Genomic DNA, 22,107 nt, shown 5'->3' on the forward strand with positions numbered 1-22,107 from the left:
TTCACATGGGTAACAATTAAACACATGCTTTTAACAAAATAAAGTGTTAGGGAAGTAATACATGCCGTTTTGACGAAAGGAATTCAGATAAAAGCTTGAATCCAAGCTTCGAATTGATATGAACACTTCAATTTGTTTTTCATACCACTGATGATGAAAGTAGGGAGATAACATTGAGCAGAAACTTGAATTGAAGCCTTGGAAGTTGAAATTATTTTTTAACAAGAACCCTTATGTGCTGTTCTTTAGAATTTAGGAGGAGAGGGATTGTGTATTTTGGTTATGGGATGAAATCACGTTAGCACTAGTCATACGATTATTTAGGATGTAAATGACTAGTTTGACCTCAAAAATTGAAGAGAACCACGAGCTTTAGTGTATCTAGAAATAGGGATGTGCTACATCAAAATTGTAGAGCATAGAGGGCGTGCCACGCCTTTATCGTGCACCCTCGTTGGTCCCTCATGAAAATGCTCATAACTTTTTACTCGGGTATCGGATTAAGGCAAAATCGGTGGCGTTGGAAAGAGGACTCAATTATTTTTAGTTTGGTGGGTTTTAAGATCCCAATTTTTTTTTATATTGCAGAAGTTATACACATTTAAAGTTAACCCTTGTAGGATCGAATACAAAATTTGATCGATAACAAAAGTTCTTAACTAAACTTTTCTCTAAGAATTTCCTTTGAACATTTTCCACCCTGAAAGAACTTTTCACACTATGAAAATGATCATGTCACTTACATTTACATAGGAATCATTGGTTTTGAGTTTATACACGTAGGAATGACGATTGGAATTCTAGGCCAAAAATACGGGGTGTTACACTATCTTTCCCTTGGAATCATTCATCCTCAAATGATGGGTAGGAACTTATTAAAGATTTAGAAGTATGGAATAAAGTATATAAATTTATGTTAGGAATTATCCCCTAATAATACACGTATGGTAATTAAAAGAAAAGGGCTTCATGGCATCACCAAGTAAATTATGTAAGCATGAATCATGAGATAATGAGACTAAGGTCATAAAGGGATAAAAGGATCTAAAGACCCTCACCCAAAGTGAGAAAATCAAAGACTAGAAAAAATTAAAATACTGGCATGGCACACCAATATCATGAAGGTTAGTCTATGCCACACCAATATCACAGAGTTTAACCTTTATAATAAAGCCTTATCGGATAGGCTCACTATCTCAAAATCAAGAAATAGCCCCTAACCCTTTCCAAAAATTTCAAAAAAATTTCAGGAAACCCTTTTAACATCCCTAATAGGCATGATTTATATGAAACCTGACCATGACAACGTAAGGAGTGAAATTTTTCTAGGAATCCCCAGCTTGATTAAGATTGATACAAGACAGAAATAAGATTTAGCGGGACATAAGAATTAAAACATTCTCCACCTCCAATGATTCATCTAATATCCCTCAAATATAGAAATACTCCTCAACTATTAATTCAACTACAAATGCTATACTTAACCCTTTCAATCTTATAATTTACCCATAAAACACATCACTAAAAGAGTCTGAGTCTAACTATACACTGCTTCCATATTAAAGCCTAATTTGGAGTTTAGTATGTGCTAACTTAAGCTGCAGGGCTCTATACCTTACATCCATCAAAGAATACTATGTTGTTGTATTATCGTAATAAAACAACATCATGTCTTAATCAATGAGTACTATCCATATACCACAATGGTTTGTGTATCTATCAATCAGAACATTCAAGATTATTTTACCACACCCACTTTATGAATCTCCCCACCAAAAATTAAAAAACCCTAGGTTTATGGCCTTAGAAAATTTCTTGGATTTATGGTCTCTGGACAAGATAAGACTATGGGAAATATCTCATGCACTGAGATACGAGTGGTATGGGTTAGTCGATGCTAACCAGTGTTGGTTAATGAGTTTGATTTGGTTTCTGGAATGGATACCGCTTGGGTGATATGATTCGTATCAATGGATATGAGTTGTTTGGTTACTTTACTTAATCTTAGACTTGGTAAATTAAGTTATATCTAAGTATGAGTGGATTACCAAGAGCCATAAGCCAGGGTATGAGTCGTACCATGGACTCATATGGTGGTTAGTGTTCAGTCCTCTTGGGATTCTATTTTATTAGGGGTACGGATCCTGGGTACTAGTTATATACTTGGATACAACATGGTTTAGGTGATTCATACCTTTAATAGTGTTGGGATTTTAGGGCAGATTAAGTGAGGGTAATATAGACATTTTCCCACTTAACCTAATAAGTCCCCATGACTTTTAACATACTTGGAAGGTTATTTTTCCTATTATTCTATTCGTTAACACTTAGAAAATACTCTCTAATCTTTTCTAAAGCTCTTGGGCAAATAAATCTAGGGTTTTATCCGAAGGATTAATTTGGGGCTTGTGTTGGTGATTTTTCTCCATCGTCTTCTCAATGTAAGGCATGTTCTTTCCCTCATTATTAGTTCCAACTAAAGGCATTGTTTTATACAATGTTTTTATGGTTTGATTATTTTATGGCTTTTGGTTTTCAAATATAATTTAGGGGTATTGGTTATGGTTTTTATATGTTTTAATTATTCTATTATATGCTTTAATGGTGTTTTTGAATAATTGGTCGCATGGGAATGATTATTCGGTAATTGGCTTTGGTTTTGGAAATTCTATGTCCCTAATATGTTTAATAAAATATCGATGAGAATGTTTTCACTACATTGTTGGATATTTAATAGAACTTATGCAATGTTTAAACTTGGTAATGGAACCCTAAATGGTTTGGAATGGTCAAAATATAATGTTTTTGGCTTTAACAATCATTATTATGGGGTGCAATGGAATCCCTAAAGTAATCATAATAATGGAACACTTGTGGGGTTCATGGGACTACCCAAAGTTAATTGGATAATGTGATCTATGGGTACATGGGAATCCCTTGATCTTTAAAAGGTTTGGCTAGGGACAATACTTGTAAGTTTTTGTCAGTATGAAGATACCATTATATATAACCTCGGTTAATAGTAATGGTTTGGTTAGTTCAAAATGGTTTTAATTGGGAAATGAAGGCGGGGTGTGATAGCTAACCATGAAGGTGAGAGTTCAATTGATAAACACTGGGCACTCATGTTTACAACTATGAGGGGTAGGTCATAGAGACCTTATATGATACTATGAGGTATACTAAAATCCTCTAAGTACACTGTACGTATGTACTATAGAAGGTAAGGGTACTTGGGAGTCCCTACTCTTATGGTATATTCAATTTCTGCAGCTACATATTTCAGGGACCATTCAAGGGGTTACACTGGACCCATATAGCCCATGGGTGGTTAAGGATGGTTAAGCTATACATACCTAGTTTAATGGTTTCAAAATATACTAAACTCAGCTTCTTTCTCCACATGGTTATATATGTATATATGTATGGTTTATCTGCTTATGGATGGTTTACTTGGTTTTATTAAATGGAATTATTTTATCCTTATCCTGAGTTTATACTAGAGTTCACTAACTAACCCATCTTTGGGTGGTTGTATCCCTACATGATGCAGAAATTGGCCGTTCTACTCTTTCTGCTTAGAGACAAGGCTACAGGATCAGCTATTTGATTGAAGTGGTGAGCTTCTATCTTTTTGGAAGTCTCTATTTCATGTTATGAACATTTTCATATACTTTGGTTATTTTATGGATATTGCTTTTGGCTATGGTTCGGGACATATCCTAACCGAATATTGGTTTTTTTTTTGGTTAGAGGATTTTGTAGACCTACTATGGGTTGGTATTGGTAAGATCAGTATTGGTGTCAGCCTTGGAATTGGTATTGGTATTGGGGATGATACCGTAGAACTAAATTTCTCACTGTTCCATCCTATTTTTTTTGGTATTATATATAATTAATATAGAACTTATATGGCTATGGTTTGGATTATGGTTTGGTTGGTATAGGTTATTAGTTTGGTATTAGATGGTTGGAATTGTTTGGGTGGTCACATAAATAGACCTATCCCAAGTTCTTGGATTATGGAATAATGCTATCTTATTATATATTCAAAATTCAATCGACTCAGGATATGTGTAGGCTGGTTAGGTTGGGTAAAATGAGCAGTCACCAATCTTGGTTTGACATGGGATGCCTATTCTGACAAGGCTTGGGTTTAGGTCATGTCAAGTTGATATGAGAGCCTTAGGTTCATGGTCAATTGGGAGTCCACAAAGCTGTGTCTAGTAGAGTCTCTTTTAAGAATGTGTAGCATACCACACTTATAAGGGAGAGGCTATGAGGAATTTAGGAATGTTTTACTTTCTTGGTATTCTACTTCAAGATTCAATATCTAAGGTCCTTTCTAATCCTTGTGTATTTGCTCTTTAGATCATGCCATGATGATCTAGAATGTAAAAAAATTCTTCTGTCCTATCTGAGGACAACATGAAAAGGACACAGGGGATCCATACTCGGTCCAGGGGTCCATTCCATGATATTTATAGAGTTCCACTGGTTGCTACTAGTCCTCCTCAAGGTGAGGTGACTAATGTAGAATTCTTTCAATCAATTTATGTTATTTCTCAGGCTGAGCGTGATATATCTGGTGTTTTATCTGTTGAGGCTACATAGGTTGGCCAGTTTATAAAGATAAATCCTTCTACTTTTACTGGAGCAATGGTGTATGAGAATTCTTAGGATTTGTTGGATGAGATGGAGAAAATCTGTTGGGTGATGCAGACTATAAATGTATAAGGGGTAAACTTTGTAGCTTATCAGCTCAAGAATATTGTGTACCAATGTTTGGAGAAGTGGGATAGTGATAGAGGTGATGTTGAGGAGTTGTCCATATGGGAGGCCTTTTCTAATGCTTTTCTTGAATTCTTCTTTTCTCAAAAGTTGAGAAAAAAAAGATAAAGAAGTTTGTGAATCTTAAGCAGGGAAAATATCTGTCAAGGAATATGTGTTGAAGTTTTTATCAACTGTCAAGGTAGGCTCTAGATTTTGTAGCTGATATAAGAGCGAGGATGAGAAAGTTCACTCCTTATGAATAAGGTGGTGGGCAATAATATGGTAGCCAGGATTGTGGTAAATGGCCAAAGAAGAAGTGGGGGAGTTTTAGTTCTTTCTCCATAGCTAGCACTCCTTATCCAAAGCAGGTGGGTGATAAGTGAAAGCAAGGTAGTGATAATTTCTGAACACAGGGTGTCCAGTCTTATGCGATGAAGGACAACCAATTTCTTCATACTCTCCTTGTTGGTTCTGTGGTCATCTTCATCGGGGGCTTTGTGATGTAGGGGGAAAGATATTTTAAATTTGGTCAACTAGTCCATTTGCTTAGAAAATGTATGGTTGGTAAGGGTGCTTCAGGAGTGGTCAAAGCTTTGATTGCTTCATCTTCTTCTCCTACGCCTAGTAGTGCAGCTTCAGTGTATGCTCCTGCTTCTAGTGCCGGTGCTTGTCGAAATAGGTTATATGCTCTTTCATCTCTATAGGAGTCTAAGGCATCTTCTAATGTCATGATTGGTACGTTACAGCTCTTTTCTCATGACGTGTATTTCTATCTTGATCCAAGGTCCACTCTTTCTATTGTGACCCCATATGTGGCTGTATGTTTTGGTTGATCCTGAGGTTATTTCAAATCCTTTTTTTATTTCTATCCTAGTAGGTGACTCAATTATTCCTAAAAGAGTCTGTGGGGGTATGTGGTATCTGTTGGTAGAAAACAGACCTTGGTAGATCTGTTTGAGCTGGATATAGTGGATTTTGATTTTATTCTGGGGATGGATTGGTTACACTCTTGTTATGCATCCTTAGATTGTTGGACTCATAAGGTTGTCTTTAGTTTCCCTGGTGAACAGTTATAGAGTTGAAGGGTAGTTCCCTAGCTCATATGGGAAGGTTTATTTCTTATTTTAGAGCTCGAAAATTAATCTCCAAAGGGTTATTTTTATCACTTGGTCTGGGTTAAATATTCTAACTCAGAAAGCCCTTTTTTACACTCAGTTCTGGTGGTAAATGAGTCTCCTAAGGTCTTTTCAGATGATCTTCCTGGTGTTCCTCCTGATAGGGAGATTGAGTTTTGTATTGATTTGTTTTCGGACACTCATCCAATAGCTATTCCTCCATATAGAATGACTCTAGTTAGGTTGAGAGAACTCAAGGCACAATTTAAAGATTTTCTGGATAAGGGGTTTATTCATTCTAGTGTAGCCCCATGGGGTGTACCGATGTTGTTCGTGTGTAAGAAGGTTGGTTCCCTTTGGATGTGCATTGACTATCGATAGTTGAATAAAGTGACAGTCAAGAACAAGTATTCTCTTCCAAGGATAGCTGACTTATTTGATTAGTTACAAGATGCCATGTTCTTTTCTAAGATAGATCTTCAGTTTGGGTATCATCAGCTCAAGATTAAGGAGGTGCATATCCCTAAGATGACTTTTCGTACTCGGTATGGGCACTTTGAGTTCTTTGTTATCTTGTTTGGTGTGACTAATACCCGAACGATATTTATGGATTTTATAAATTGAGTATTTAGGCAATTCTTGGATCTTTTTGTCATTGTGTTATTGATGACATCTTAGTGTATTCTAAAAGTAAGGTTGATTATGCCACTCACCTCCATGTGGTGTTGCAGACCTTGAAGAAACAATAGTTGTATAACAAATCCTCCAAATATGACTTTTGGTTGAATATTGTAACTTTTCTTAGTTATATTATTTCTAGTTGGGGAGGGGGGGTTATGGTGGATCCTAGAAAGGTAGTTGTGGTTAAAAGGTGGCCTAGACCTATGACTCCAATCAATATTTGAAGCTTCTTGGGTTTGGCTGGGTATTATAGGAGGTTTATGGAGGGGTTTTCATCTATAGCTGCCTATTAACTAGGCTGACTTAGAAGAAGGTAAAGTTTTCTTGGTCAGAAGTATGTGAAGGGAGTTTTGAGAAGCTTAAGGATAAGCTAACTTTAGCTCTGGTTTTGACATTGCCTGAAGGTAATGAGGTGTTTGTAGTTTATTGTGATGCATCCCTAGTAAGACTTGGTTGTGTTTTGATACAACATGAAAAGATGATTGCCTATGCTTCCAGGCAATAGAAGATGTATGAGATAAATTATCCTACTCATGATTTGGATCTGTTGGCAGTGGTTTTAGTCTTTGAAAATTAGGTGGCATTATTTGTATGGAGTGTACATGGACATGTTTTTGGATTATAAGAGTTTACAGTATGTGTTTACTCATAAGGAGCTAAATCTTAGGCAAAGGACATGGTTGCAGCTTCTTAAGGACTATGATATGAGTTTTCACTATCACCTAGGTAAAGATAACGTGGTTGCTGATACTCTTAGCAGGTTATCTATGGGGATTTTGGCATATGTGGAAAAGGAGAAGCAAGAATTGGTGAAGGATATTCACCAATTGGATAATCTTGGAGTCTATCTCCTAGACTCTAAGGATGGTGGGTGTTGGTACAGGAAAAGGTTTGGTTGTCTCTTGGTGCAGAAATCAAGGAGAAATAAGTGCTAGTCCCTATCTTGATAAAAATAAAGAGTGATAAAGATGGGCAAAAAGGTGATGGTCTTTGAGATCAGTGGTGATGGTACCTTGAGGTACCAAGAGAGGTTATGTGTTCTTGGTGTTGATGGGGTGTATGAAGGGGTATTGGCTGAGGTGCATGAATCATTCTATGTTGTTCATCCTGATTTCACTAAAATATATCATGATCTCAAAGAGGTGTATTGGTTGAATGATATAAAGAGGGATGTGGCTAACTTTGTAGCCAAGTGCATAGTATACCAATAAGTCAAAGTTGAGCACATGAGGCCTGGTGGGCTGTGTCAAGAAATTGATCAGCCCAAATGGAAATGGTAGTTAATTAATATGGATTTCATTACCTATCTTTATCTATCTCAAAATCAATTTGATTTAATTTGGGTTATTGTTGATAGGATTACCAAGTCCGCTCACTTTTTGTCAGTGTATACTAACTCTTCAGCGGAGGACTATGAAAAGTTGTATTTTTAGAAGATTGTGAAGATGTATAGGGTACCTATTTCAATCATCTCTGGTCATGGTAAGTAGTTTTTATCTTATTTTTGGCGGTCTTTTCAGAAGGAATTGGGTATTAAGGTTAGTTTAAGCACTGTTTTTCATTCACAGATGGATGGGCAAGCAGAAAGGACTATTCAAACATCGGAGGATATGCTTCAAGCATATGTGATTGACTATGGTGGTAATTAGGTTAAGCATCAACCTCTTGTTGAGTTTTCTTATAATACTAGTTTCTATTCTAGTATTGGAATAGCCCCCTTTGAGGCTTATATGGTAGGAGGTGTAGATCTCCTATTAGGTGGTTCAAGCTTAGTGAGGTGGATATGTTCGGTCTATATTTGGTTTATTAGGCTATGGAATAGGTAAAGGTGATTTGGGATAGGTCTAAGGCTTCCCAAAGCCATCAAAAATTCTATGCAGATGTAATGTGTAGAGACCTAGAGTTTAAGATTGGAGGGTGTTCCTAAAGGTATCTCCCATGAAGGGAGTAACGCAGTTTGGTAAAAAAATGGAAGCTTAGTCCCCAATTTATTGGTCTTTATCTAATTTTATGAAGGGTTGGTAATGTGGCTGATGAATAGGGGTTGTCTTCTAGCTTGATATCTGTTCATACGGTATTCTATGTTCCTATATTGAGGAAGTACATTGGTGATCCTTCTTCAGTTGTTCCTTTGAAGGAACTAGGTATCTCAGATTCTTTATCTTATGTAGAGGTCCCGGTTGAGATATTAGATTGGCAGGTTCATCAGTTACCAACCAAGGATATGTCCTCGATTAAGGTTCTATGGTAGAACCATAAGGTAGAAGAGGCTACATTGGAAGAGGAGGAGGACATGAAGTCAAAGTATTCACATCTGTTCTCGGCTCTTGAGATTCATACGAAAGGTATATGTTCTTCAAAATACTTATGTTTTCAAACTTCGTTAAAGGAAATCTTAATATCTTTATTTTCTAACTTGGTTAAGGTTTGGATTGATATTTTCCAAAAGAAGCGACTCTATTTGCGGTTACCCTACCTTGTCCGCCATAAAGGGATGAAAGATCCTTGTGAGGGAGACTTAAACACCCTAGGTTTCTAATCCTTAGAAAATTTCCTGGATTTCTGCTCTCTGGATAGGATACGACTAGGGGAAATGACTCGTACACTAAGATACGAGTGGCATGATTTAGTTGTAATCTGACAATTATTAGTTTATGGGTTTGATTTAGTTTCTGGAATAGATACGACTTGGGGGTATGAGTCTTATCGGTGGATACGGGTTGTTTGGTTACTTCACTTAATCTTAGACTTAGTAACTTAAATTGGATCTGAGTACGAGTGGCTCACCAAGAGCAGTAAACTAGGGTACAAGTTGTACCATAGACGCGTATGGTGGTCAGTGTTCAATCCTCTTAGGATTCTATTCTTCCAGGGTATATATCATTGGTACTAGTCGTATACTTGGATACAACATGGTTTGGGGAGAGTCGTACCTTGGACAGTGTTGGGTCCAACGGAGATGGCCTTGGATACGAGTGGTGTGTACCACTCGTATTAGAGGGTACAACTGGTATGGATAGTCGTATCCCTCTGGCGGGATTTTGGTGCAGTTTAAGTGAGGGTAATACATTTCTCCACCTAACCTAATAAGGCCCCACGACTTTTGACACACTTGTAATGTTAATTTCCTTATTATTCTATTCTTTAACACTTAGAAAACACTCTTTAATCCTCTTTAAAGTCCTTGGGCAAAGTAAGCTAGGGTTTCATCTTTAGGATTAATTTAGGGCGTATGTTGGTGATTGCTCTCCATCATCTACTCAACTTAAGGCATGTTCTCTTCCTTCATTTTTAGTTCCAACTAAAGGCCTGGTTTTATATAATGTTTTCATGGTTTAATTATTGTTTGACTTTGGGTTTTCAAATATAATTTAGGGGTTTTGGTTAAAAATGCTTAGTTATGATTTTCCCATGTTTTAATTATGCTTTTATATGCTTTAATGATGGTTTTGGATAATTGGTTGCATGGGAATGGTTTTTGGTAATTGACTTTGGTTTTGGAAATACTATGCCCCCAATATGTTTGATAAAATGCATATGAGAATGTTTTCACTACATTGTTGGATTTTTAATGGAACTTATACATGGTTTAAACTTAGTAATGGAACCCTCAATGGTTAAATAGTTTGGAATGGTCAAAATGTAATGGTTTTAGGTTTAGCAACCATTTTTGTAGGGTACAATGGAATCCCCCAAGTAAACATAAAATGGAACACTTTTGGGATATATAGGTCTCCCCCAAGTTAATTGGATAATGTGATCTATAGGTACATAGAATCCCTTGATCTCTAAAAGATTTGGCTAACAATACTTACAAGTCATAGTCGATATGACGATACCACTATGTATATCCTCGGTTAATAATAGTGGTTTAGTGTATTGGAAATGGTTTTTGTTGGGCAATAAAGGTTGGGTGTGATAGAACACCGCTAAGGTAGGAGTCCAATGGATGAACACTGGAAACTCATGTTTTCCAATATGAGGGGTTGATCATGGCAACCTTATATGATACTGCTGGGTACATGGGAATCCTCTAAGTAAACTTTACATTATATTATGGAGGGTGAAGGGTACTTGGGAATCCTTACTCTTATGGTATCTCTGGTTCATGCAGCTACACGCATCGGGGCCCATTTAGGGGGTTACATTGGACCCATATATATCCCATGGGTGGTCAAGGATGGTTAAGCTACACATACCCAGGTTAATGGTTTTGAATGCATGCTAAACCTAGTTCCCTTTCCTGGCATGGCTATATACGTATATTTGTATGGTTTGTATGCGTATGGATGGTTTACTTGGTTTTATTAAGTGGCATTATTTTATACTTATTATAAGTTCATGCTAATGTTCGCCCGCTAACCCGTTTTTGGGCGGTTGTATCCCCGCACGATGTAGGAACTAACTATTCTACTCCCCTTGCTTAGTGATCGGACTTCTGGATCAACTATTAGATTTAAGTGGCGATCTTCCATATTTTACATTTTCATATACTTTAGTTATTCTATGGATATTGGTTTTGGCTATGGTTTGGGGAATATCCCAACCGAATATTGGTTTTCTTTTGGTTAGAGGCTTTTGTAGAACTACTATGGATTGGTATGAGAGTGATCAGTATTGGTTTGGTAGTGGGCATGATACCATAGAACTAAATTTCTCACTGTTTTGTTATCTTTTATTTTGGGATTATATATAGTTATTATGGAATTCATATGGCTAAGGTTTGGATTATGGATTGGTTGGTATTGGTTATCGGTTGGGTATCACATGGTTGGACTCATTTGGTTGGTCACAAATATAGACCTATCCTAGATTCTTGGATTATGCAATAACACTATCTTTTTATATGTTCGGAATTTAGCCGACTCAGGATATGCGTAGGCTAGTTTGGTTAGGTTACGGGGGCGATCTCCGGTCCTAGTTGGACTTGGGATGCCCATTACGACATGGCCCTAGTTCGGGTCGTGTAAAAAACCTGGCTATTTCTATCACTTTCACAAAGATTTTCACAACATATTCCTCTCCTAACCATTTCACATAACAAAAGTTCATCTCACTCTTCTCGCTTCATCTATAACCTTAGTTTGAGTAGCCACACCAAATTTTTACAGTAAAGATCATCCATTCTCTTATCTAAAACATTACTATGCTACCATAACCACTATTATTCTGACACAAGGAGAGTAACTAAGTGACTAGAGTACGAGCTTCAGAAATAGGATATTTTTTCTAGAGTAAGAAAAAATTTATCATAACTCATCCCTAAAACTCACCACGATGAGAAAATTCAAGATCTACCTTAGTTCATAATCTCCCCCTTAGCTCGAAGGTCATTGTCCTAAACTTGAAAACATATTCCCCCATTAGATCTATACGCACAACACTCTTCCCAAGAACACCAAACTCTCCTCGAAAACTTTAATATAAAGACCCTAAATTCCTTCTAGGACATCCCCTCCAGGGATACTAATCTTAACTTTCTCCAACCTCCAAAGTCATCGCCTTATAACTAACATTTTCATGGGCACAGACATCCATGCTTCCAAACACTTAACACTCCATTTTCAACTCCTTAGAATACTGGCATTACACCTTTAACATTATAACCTCATAACTTAACAAAATTTTAAAAATATACCAATAGTTCACATAGTCTATTTATTTCTCCCTCAATTCATCTCTACATAACACCATATAACAACTCCCTAGACTTCTCCATACTAAGAAATTTAAGAACATAAGCTAGGTATACATGGCTCTCATAACTCAAAACCGAGTACACTTTATTCTTATAACTTCAGGATCTTATCCATATAATAATTTAGCCACCATTTTTACTTCAACACTAGACCTCATGCATATATCACAATTACCTACTCCAATATTTCATAAGTCATTAACCTAATATTTGTCACACATTATAACAAGCCTACCAATTCACTCCTACAAATCTTGCATCATTATTCTTAAGCGAACATTCTTATCACCACAATCAACATATAAAGTTCAAACTTAGTGTCTAGCACCAATCTTGTACCACCAATGAAATATCCCGCATAATATACTAGTCCATCAAATAGATAAATCAACCTAAATTACTAATTTAACTTTACTATGTCCCACAAGCACATTATTTTTCACAACGTTACTACTACACCTTAATATCTACCACATATCTTCTTACCTACCAAACTAACTTACAACTACTAGATAAAAAATCAAGGAGCACTTAGTGTGTTAAAACCACCCAATAAGGATAGTCGATCTTAATCTTATTACCTATCCCATTATGGTCTATAGAACATTCCCTTCTCTAACATCACCTCCACTTACCCATGAATACATCCCAAGCACCTTCAAAATTCTATAAACATCATCGAGTCCCATTTTTCAAAGATCTCCTCACGTGAATGCTAAATTCATAAATCATTAGCTGACTAATCCTTCCATTCACAACCTATGATTTATCTTACTAGTATAATATCTAGTCATCATGATCTCCTTTCTTGTTTCAACTAAAGATGCAACTATTGTAACTAACCACTCTCTTCTACCTACTACCATACCTTAACCAATACCATAAGGTAATACCACCCCTAATACTCACTTAAAGTTCATGTATCTTCAATGAAAAGTTACCCTCACTCCGACTTCTAAACATATGACTTTATAGCACTAACCCCATGATTATATTACTATTCATAGGTCATAACACCCCAATTTATACTACCTTTTAGGATTGAAATACTACCAATATGTATCCTCTTCTTAAGAGAGATGTCTGCAATAAAGTTCTTAAAAGGGACAAATTACACATCTTAACTCAGGATGAAAGGCACAATTCATGAAGTTAGAGGTTCACACTTAAATTAATACACCTCGACGTACTAATGGACTCCTTTCAAGTTCGTGAGCCATTTTACAACTTTTGATAACTCATATATATATATATATGTATGTATGTATATCTATGTATAAGCCTTTGAACTTTTATCACCTCGATGACGAAACATAGTCAACAAAATTAGAGATAGAAAGGAATTTGGATAACTTTCATATGGACAACACAATTGCACAATCTAGAGTATGAAAAAATTAGAAATATTTCTTAAATACTTTGAAGCCTCCTGATTATAAGTGTGGTGCACAACACACCCATAAGCAAGACTCCACTAGACACTGCTTTGTGGACACCCAACGATCCTAAATCGTGTTTTGATAACTATCTTGTCACAAACCAAACTAGGGCCTGATCATGACGGGTATCTCAAGCCCTTCATAGATCGTAGACCACCCCCATCACCTAACCTAATGAGCAAAATGATAATAATGACATACAAAAAACAACTCAAAATAGAATAAAGAGATGAATAGATATACAATGAAAGCTAAGAGTAAATTCATATCCAACCAACCCATATCTATCCACACAAAGCCTCCAACAACCAAATATCAACCTAAGTTGGGACATTCCCCCAACTGTAGCCAACAGACCCAAAGAAATAGTGTAAAGCATAGAATACAAACTATAAAATGGCGAGCCTTCAAGAGAACAGAAGCTCACCACTTCAAAGCAACTGAACAAACATTATAATCTACCTAACACTACATAAGGGTAAAAGAGATGTCTTCAGACTTTAAATTATGAAACAATATAGCATCCTAGGATGGTTAGAATGGGTGAGCACTATCATGTAACAAAGGGATAAGGGGTAAAATGATTCCATGATCAAATTAGACTAAAATTATACAAAACCATATGCACATATTCATATACATACATACACACACACAGAGACACAGACACAGACACAGACACACACACATATATATAAGATGTTGAGATAGGTAACAAGGTTTAGCATAAGATTTAAAAATCATTAACGTAGATTGTGTACCATAAATAATAAAAATGGAATATACGGGCTATATAGGTCTAGCTCCCTCCACCGGAAGGGGCGCATTGCATATTAGCCGTACGAACTGGGGGTATCAAGGAAGACCCTAAAATTTCCTCGACCCCACATCAATCCAGGATAAAAATATCTATATATATATATATATATGTATATATATATATATATATATTATTTGTGACATATGCACACAATCATTAAGGCCAACCCCACCATCGACAAACGTGGGTTTCCTGTATTGGTCTCTCAAGACCTTTACCTTCATGGAGAGATAATAAGCCCCTTTAAAACCAATTAAAATATTTATGCATTTCCATTTTGTTTAACCAAGAATCATTCATTAAGGCATAAACCATTGGTATCATCATACGAATTACGCTTACAAGCTAATATCATTATGCCTTTTTAATTATACATCAACTTGGGAGAATGCTACAACCCCCAAACCTTCAAATTAAAGTCAAAACATGACCACCAAGACCTTTTCAAATTCATTTTTATTCTATTCAACCACTAATACAATGCTATAGTTCCAAAACTGGTTTCAATATGCATATATTCATGTTTCAAAATCAATTTATAAAGTGGGTTGAGGTTAATGCTAATTTCAGACCAAAATAATCTATTTACAAGAGTCCCATAACCCCTCATTCTAATTCTCCATGTCCATGCACATAATTAGTTCAAAACCATTAATTCAAAGCATGAATAATCCACAAAAAACAAGGAAAATACAATTCAATCAATAACGTCCAAAAGCCATTAACAAAATTTCAAATTCAACATTTTAATTCACATAGGTAATAATTAAACATATTATTTTATCAAAGTAAGTGTTAGGGAAGTGCTACATGCCTTTTTGATGAAAGGAATTTAGAAAGCTTGAATACATGAGTTTGAAGCTTGAATCCTAGCTTGGAATTGATATGAACATTTGAATTTGTTTCCCATACCCTTTATGATGGAATTAGGGAGAAAATATTAAGAATAAAATATAATTTAAAGCCTTGGAAGTTGAATTTTTTTATAAGAACCCTTATGTGGTATTCTTGAGCATTGGTAAGAAAGGGATTGTATATTTGGAGTTATGGGATGATGAAATCATGTTAGCATTAGTTGTAGAATGATTTAGGATGTAAATGAATAGTGTGACCTCAAAAAATTAAAGGGAAATTCAGGCTTTAGCATCTCTATAAATAGGGGCATTCCACGCCAAAATTGTGGAGCACAGATGGCATGCCATACTTTTTTGTGTACCCTCACCAGTATCTCTAAAAAATGTTCATAACTTTTTTCTTGGGTATCAGGTGAAGGCTACATCGATGGAGTTGGCTAGAGGACTCAATTATATTTAATTTGGTAGGTTTTGAGCTTCAAATTACATATATTTCATAAGTTATATATGTTTTAAGTTGATCCTCATAGGATCAAATACAAAAGTTTGATCGATAACAAAATTTCTTTACACAACTTTGCTATAAGTGTTCCCTATGAACATTTTTATCCTCAGAAGCACTTTTCACACAAGGAAAATGATAATGACACTTATATTTACATAAAAATCATTTGTTTTGAGTTTATACACGTTGAAATAATGGTTTGAATTCTAGCAAAAAATGTGAGGTGTTATATTGATGCAAATGTGGTATTATTTTTGAGTGAAATAAGATTTTTTTTTTGTTGTTGTTTTTATTCTCGAATATTACTGGAAAAATAGTGAAACTTGAAGTTTGACCTTTTTTGAAGATATTTGTTGTGATAATTTTGTCTTGTTATTTCTGTTGTTGTATTGTATCACTTTACTTGATATTTATTAATATTGTTGGTGAAGGCTGGTGTTGATTATTTGTTTTGTTGGTGTTATTTGTGTTCTAGATATTTTATTGGTGTCTTTGTTTTGTTGGTGTTTTTGGTATTATTGGTGTTGTTGGTGTTCTTGATTTTCTTAGTTTTGTTGGTGTTATCATTGTTGGAATTATTGGTTTAGTTAGTGTACTGGCAAAAACATAAGCATTGGTGTTGTTCAAATGGTGATATAGCTTATTGTTGGTGTTGTTGGTGTTCTTAATGTGTGATATAGCTTAGCTTATTGTTGGTGGTGTTGCTATTAGTGTTATTGTTGATATATAGTATTGCTCAATAGATGTATAATATGTTGTAAAGAGTAAGAATCTATTGAAACATATTAAGCATATGTTGGAAACAACTATATCATCTATTGGTCTATTATTTTGATTTCTTCCAATAGACGACCCATCTGTTGCAACAAATAGCTCATCTATTGGAAAAATCAAAATAGTCTTGCTAATGATTTGATTTTTACCAATAGAAAACTCATTTATTACAACAGATGGATTGTTTGTTTGAGAAAATAAAAATTAGGTCTTACCAGTGGTTTGATTTCGTCCAGCAGATGACCCATCTATTGCAATAAATGGGTCATCCATTAGAAGAAATTAAACCAAGTCTTGCTAGTAGTTTGATTTCTTCCAACAGATGACTCATCTATTCAAATCAGTAGCAAGACACGTTTTGATTTCTTCCAATAAATTTTTTTTGTTTATTTTGTTGGCGTTGTTTGTGTTTTAGGTATATTCTAAGTGTTCTTAATATTTGGGTGTTGTTGCTATTAATGGTGTTATTGGTCTTCTTGATTTTTTTGATTTTGTTGGTGTTGTTGGTGTTCTTAATTTTCTTGGTGTTTTTGGTGTTCCTGATTTTCTTGATTTTGTTATTGGTATTGTTGTTCTTGATTTTCTTTGTTGTTATTGGTGTTGTTCAAGTGGTGATATAGCTTGTTATTGTTATTGTTGGTATTCTTGGTGTATCATATACCTTGTTGGTGGTGGTGTTGGTGGTGTTGGTGATGGTGTTCTTGTTGATATATAATGCTGCCCAACTGGTGTGTGATATGTTGCAAAGAATAAGAATCAGTTAAAATATAATAAGCATATGTTGGAAACAACTATATCATCTTTTGGTTTACTTGTTTGATTTCTATCAATAGATGACCCATCTATTGTAATAGTTGGGTCAATTGCTGGAAGAAATTAAACCAGCAGCCAGACTATTTTGATTTCTTCCAATAGATGACTCATCAATTGGAATAGATGGGACATTAGTTGGAAATATTTTTGTATTGTGTTATATTTATTAAATTTCCTATTACCTTTTTAATGATGCATTGTCTGTTAAGGAGGGTGAAGGATGAATGTGATGATGAAGAGGAAAAAAAGTAAGAAAGGAGATAAGAAAGAAGAAGAAGGACCTGAAGAGGAAAGTGAAAGAGAGGATGAAGAGGAAAGAGTTGATGATAATATTGATAATGATTTTGTAATATCATCGATCAATCATGAACGTAGATCGAAAACCCAACATGGTCTTGTCAAAACTTTTAGTATTAACAAGTTGCAAGTTGAGATGCCTATAGAGAACCCTACAGATTTGACTGGTGATTTTGTAGTTAAGTATGTCATGGGTAAAAATTTTGATGATTTGAGGAAGATATTAAGGGATGAAAAATTGGAGGATTACTTTAAGTCCAACTGCTTTAGATACTTTATTGATCTTTTGAGGTATAACATTGAGCACTTTCAAATTACTGTATCATCTGATACTCTCAAGCACAGGATCAAATAAAAGGGTGATGATGATAAAAAATTGAAGTATGAGGGTAAGAAGATGGATGAGATTTGGATAAACTTTTGTGGCATGCCAGTTTGTTTTGGCATGAAAAAATTTGTCATAGTGACTATCCTGAGATGCCATTCTCCATTTGAACCTCTTCCCATAGTAACACCCTTAGAAAAAACAAAGGCAAGTGTGACACCAAAATCATCCAAGGCATCAAAAAAGGCAATACACTAACCAAGCCACCACCAATATCAACAAAGAAAAAGAAAAAAACAAATGAGTTGTTGGCCATTTTTGTACCTAGATACAAATCTGGAAAATTTATAGTTGATCTCCAGAATAAAAGGTTTTTGAATAAGCACATAGAGACATTATACTTAGTTTGGTTTGTGCATTCCATTAAATAGGCCAGAGACACCAACAAATTCATAGAACCTAAATTTTTTGTGCTTGCTTAAGATTTGGAGGCATTCCACATTTACCCATGGGGACATGACAACTATTTCTTAGCTATGAATATTTATTGAAAAAGTTATCTCCAAATATAATAAACTTATACAACTTTCCTTAGGCTTTCATGATAAATTTCATCCCTAGTTTTTTAGTGTTTTCATCAGAGGTAGAGGTATGGACTGCGTACATCTTACCCCCCCCAGACCCCACTAGGTGGGAATACACTGGGTTTGTTGTTGTTGTTGTTTTTTAGTGTTTCATTTATTTATGCCGCTGAATAATTAATCTAGTTTTTTTGCGTCATTTTTACATTTTTAGTATTGGGAAGTCATTCCTCACCTCCGATAGTAGGTCAAGGACTACTCGAAAGAGGTTTCTCATTTAAGGATCCTTAGGAGTTTTTCTACCAAGAACAACTCAAGGATGGATCCCCTTGATCTCTTTAACCCTACTATGATGCAGTTAGTGTACTTTTAGATAGAATAAATTAACATAAGTTAACAAGTTATCATATTACTTTATATAACTCATTTGTTGCGCTAGATTAATGATGTTGGGTGAATTTATGCATTTTATCGTTGTTGTCCTATCCTTTTTATCCTTTTTTTGAGGACGATTCATGTTGTTAATGTGGTGATAATGATATAAATATGCATTTAAGTGTCCATGTATTTTTTACACTATTTAATACTGTTTCCACAAAGTTTTGATTCAAATTGATCATTTAGAAGTCAGCTGAGAAAACTAGTGTGACTAGCTTGAGCTAGGTGTTTGTCTTGTCTATCATATTGGGTTCTAACGTGTTTAATAAGTTCCTGAGGTTTTTAATGTGTATTTATATGTGAAAAAACTTTTTGGTAATGTTCAAGGGTCAATTGGATCAAGACAAGAGTCAAAACAATAAGTTAGAAATCAAAGTGAATGAAGCCTATGCTTAGCTCGTGTTTCTAGTTCTCCGTCTTGGATGTTGTATTATTTTGAACTATAAATTGTTGTTTTTAATAATATAGGATACTTGGTTAATGGATTATGATGATAAATGAATAATATACAAGCTTCAAATCAAATAGAAATGTAACGTCCTGATTTTTTGGAACTGGAATGCCACACGGTGCTCATGATCCTGAAGGACCACAAGCTAACCCTCTTCTGATATCTGTACCTGATCACTACATAATATAATGAAATAAATGCAGAAAATTGGAGGAAAATTTCCATAAGGTTTAAATATCTATAAATACTCAATACTGAAAATTGAATACTAATATATCTGTCCAAAAAGCCTTTAAACTTGTCTGAATTGTGGAGTTGATGGACCATGTCCCCAACTAACTCTGTCCACTAAAGATAAACTGAGTCAAAAGCCATAATAAAATAAGTATCATCCTCAAATAAAGAAGACTCACTGCTACGTTACTGCTGCTGACTGAGTTTGGACTGCTAAGGGTGCTCTAGATCTCCCATTTCAGAACCTATGGTATGAGACACCATAGCGCAAGAGAAAAGTATGTGTCAGTACTTTGAATTTAATGGTATGCTAGATGAGGTAAGGATAAATGCAAGGGCTCATTCATGAACATAGCTTAACTGAATAACATGAGAGTACTGAATGAGGACATATGCATGAATGCACAAACCAAAACTGGAATCGCAGTAATACTGAATACAAACTCTAAATACTGGTTTCTAAATACAGACTTACTGATGACTAAGTATACTAGTACTGATATTTGAGCTTACTAATACTAAGAGACAAAATAATTAAGTCTATTGAGATTGATGTCTAATTTTGCTGATACTGATACTAATTTATTATATTTGAGATCAAGCCTATATAACGGGTGACCTCTGAGTTTACTGGTAATGATGTCTGATACTTGATAAAATGAATCTGAGATCAAGCCTATATAATGAGTGATAACTGAGAGGTAGTCAAGCCTAGTATAATGGGTGACTGCTCAGCTAAATTCTATTACTGAGACTGAATCTGAAACTGAGACTGTGGGAGATAGCCATCTAACCAATATGCCCCTTCTAGATTCTTTGGGGTCCAACCTGTAACCCTAGTTGGAAGGGTGTCAGTATCGTGCCACGGGTAAAGATACTTCTCTCTAAACCCAGGATGCCATGCCCAATATAATGGGTGACACCTGGTTGGAGCCAAGCCTAATATAACGGGTGACTCCGGAGAGGTAGTCAAGCCTACAATGATGGGTGACTCCTCATCCTTCATTGGCTATGAAATTATGGATTGTAGGGATTATTATTAATGAATCTACCTAAAATAATAGGGAAGTCGTCATCCCTGCCCACGCTCGGTGCTGAATCCTACTCCCAACTGAATAGACACTTAACTGATTCTTAGACTATACTAGACTGAGCTGAATCTATTACGGTTCATATTTCTTAACTGATCTGACTGAATTCACTTGGTTCCATTGGCTGACAGAATACTACTAAGGTCTGAACTAAATATTGAACTTGATTAGACTGAATACTGAGATTACTGAGTTTTGTTAATTTCTTTCACTAACTAAAATCTACTAATCATAGCACGACTGAGATTTATCTTGGGACTGATTCGACTCTAGACAAGTAGCTAATTTTTTGGGTATCAATACCCCCAGGACTCGATAGCATAAATAAATAAGATAGGACCACACTTGAGTATCATGACAATGGACATCCATTAACAACACAATCAATACGATATCTCGTCAATAACTTGAATGTCATAAACATGTAAATGTATAGGGAATGCATACTAATACCTCATAGTTATTCAATAAGGAATACACATGGATAAGAATGCATGGAAATTATCATAATACATTCACTAAGGCATTTCAACAAACGCTTCTTATGCACTAGCTGTCACATAGTTGGGGATTTCATGCTTAACATACTAAAGAGGGCACTATTCTCTTTACTTAAGCATTCTATCAAACATATGGGGAGCATGCTTTGGTTATAAAACAGATTCTATACTTAATTAGCATGAATACATCAATATCATGCAACTTGAAGAGGGTTTATCATGAACATCATACAATTTATCACATACTAGAATCAACTCTTGAAATTGGTAGTCTAAATCATGAATTAAAATTCAATAATAGTATGAACTTCAATTTTAATTCACATGAATCATGAAAACTCATAAATATAAGATCTATGAATTTAGAAAAGGATTCGTGAACTTCTTGGGTGGAAGGAATACTAGAATCAACATCTGCATACCTTAGAAAACTCTTTCTTGAAGGTTCTTGAAGAAATCCTTAGGCTTGTTCTTGATTCCTTGGCTAGGGTTTTTGACTTCTTGAGGGAGAAATATTTTTATTTAGGAGAAAAATTGATGAAGAATGAAGTATTCTCATTATTTAGGGTATAAATCCCTTATATAGACTGATTAGAGGCTTTGGAAAATTGCCAAATGTTTCCTGGAATTAAATAATGGAACCTAAAAAAATCCCAATTTTTTATGCTGGGGCGACGCACCATAATCACGCCGGCTTACTGTAAATTGGACAATTAGA

Source organism: Capsicum annuum, chromosome 2, assembly GCF_002878395.1.
Source record: "Capsicum annuum cultivar UCD-10X-F1 chromosome 2, UCD10Xv1.1, whole genome shotgun sequence".
Taxonomy (NCBI): Eukaryota; Viridiplantae; Streptophyta; class Magnoliopsida; order Solanales; family Solanaceae; genus Capsicum; species Capsicum annuum.